Source organism: Eriocheir sinensis, chromosome 3, assembly GCF_024679095.1.
Source record: "Eriocheir sinensis breed Jianghai 21 chromosome 3, ASM2467909v1, whole genome shotgun sequence".
Classification (NCBI taxonomy): Eukaryota; Metazoa; Arthropoda; class Malacostraca; order Decapoda; family Varunidae; genus Eriocheir; species Eriocheir sinensis.
In genome coordinates, this window is record NC_066511.1 from 8,892,497 (window position 1) to 8,894,996 (window position 2,500).

A 2,500-nucleotide genomic window follows, 5' to 3' on the forward strand; every position below is an offset into this window, starting at 1 on the left:
AATGAATAAGTCTATAAAAGAACTTAGTTGAGTGTAACTGAGCCAGTGACATTGGCTACATTTAAATTATATAAAAGATACAAACTGAAGATAATAGGCGCACCTGACAATCACCTAATGGGGGGGTACAAACTTGGTGGAGGGACTTTTTTGGCAGCCATAGCCGGTAACGGGCTAAAGAGTGGCCTATCCAGATATTTTGTTTTTATTTATTAATGATCCACGAGATATCCTAGAGTTAAATCAAAGTATGTGCTCATCTTTGTATTCATTCAAACACACACTGGTAATATTTCTGTGGTGTCTGATTCACTTGTTTGAGTGAAATTCTATTGTGAAAAACAGTCACATTCATGTCACTAGTAAAAATGAAACTAGTAATGTAAGTTTTGCCACCATGAAATATACACAAATAGATAAATATGAAAGCTCACTTAGTCACAATAAGTGACATCACCTGCTTTGCGCAGTAAAAATATGCTATTTGTCGTATCTGACACCCGCAAAATGGCGAATAGGTTGGCTCTGGCCTACGGGCTACAGCCTCAACGTTGCCAGATTGTCGTACTCAGCTGATTATATTTCCTGACTTCCTACCCGTAAACTGTCTTCTGGGCTCCAATAACGAAACTAATTTATAGTTATTGTTAAAAGAGTTAGATTCTGACGTTTCTTGGCAATAGTTAGGCATCAGAAACCGATAAATACTGTGCTCTGAATACGATGACCTGGCAACGGTAGCTATACGTATTTTCATATTATTGTTCTGTTGTTTATTCAATGTTCTGTTCAAGAAAAAGAATACCCATAATTTTAGTTAGTTTTTGGTTATAAGGATTCTTTACGAAATACAATTATAACATTACCTTCTACTAGTTAGGAAACGTACTGAATCCTGGATCGGCTACAGTGATGTTAGGTGCGCCTATTGAAATGAATGCCCCAACATCTAGTGATGAGGATATTGACAAGTTTTAGGTAGGTGTTTGATAAATCTAAAAATGAACAGAGGGACATCTTTTGTTAATGTGATCATGGAGGATTCAAATACTTATGTAGGGAAAAAAGTTGTTGGAGAAACTGCAATGGAGGATCATGGCATTGATTCTCAAAATGAGACAAGTCTGAGTACACTACTAAAAATCATTCTCTAAAAATTATGAGTACAGTCTTTGACAAAATGATGCACCATAAATAAATTTTGAAATCTTCTTCAGGGATAACAAATGAGATTGGCATATCCTTACAAACCGGCAGAACATGAGAAATGAAATTTTTGGTTCTAGTACGTCATTAAGAAACCAAACAGTGAACAGTTTAACAATGAACTACAACACTCAGGGATTGAATTTAAGTCTCTTGATCAAGCAGAATTTGCAGAGGATGGGTTTGATCTGACCTGAGCTATGCTACTCAGCTCTGATAGCTCCCCAACAAGAAAAAGGTATTCTGAGGGGTGGTATGCAATCACCTAAGCAGTAGTAGTGGTGGTTGTGGTCAAACATGATGAGTTGATGCATACTACCACGTGTGAAATGAGATGGAAGAGGGAGAGGAATTGATGATGAAGAAAGATAATTTTTTTTCTATTCCAACAACCTGTATCATTACAGCAAATACTAAGTAAACATCATTAGTCTTAGAAGAAATAAATTATACGTTGTCTACTTTAACTAATGCGATAGAAATGAGCACCGAGGCCATGCACAGCTATAGAGTTGCCCCCAATGAAACTCTTCCTATAACTTTAGACTTACAGGGTTTTAATAAAATGAAATGAGATTATTGCCAGAGTGATAGATTGAAATGTGTGCATTGACATTCACTGACTAAATAGGGATAATGTAACCAGCCATGTGATCCAGATGCAACGTAGAGTATATCCACAATTCCATCACATGCATGGTGGAAACCTTTCAACAACAGGATATGTGTGAGACGGAGAAGGGGGGAGAAAAGCCAATGAAATGTAATAAATGAAGCCTAACAAAACCCTGAATATGAGCATATCTTCTGTACAAAGCGAATAATGGTCAAGGGTGAAGTTCTGATGTGACACATTTAGATGAAATTTAAGACATGAAACACAAAACACAACTGACAATTTTCTTTTTCGTTTGAAAGTTTGTTAAAATGAATAATCCAATGGCTAATACTTGTATAGGAAGAAGATGAGACACTGGTGCTCAGATGGGTGATTTTAGGACACATTTGATGGTGTACACAGACTCATGAAACTGGTGATGAGATCTCTTTAATGCATAACAAGCTATGACTGTAATGGGGTGTAGTTACCAGGCACTCAGTCCTTCCTTTGTATCAGCAAAGTGATGATGTATGCACGACTGCATAAATGTTTCTCTTGCTTTTTGTGGAGTACACTGAACAGAGAACACTTGTGCCTAATGTAAGCATGAATTCCATTATGCCACCATCTGGATCCTGAGCCATGAAAAATAATGTGAGGGAGAGATGTTTTCCCCTTGACTGTTATGAGTTA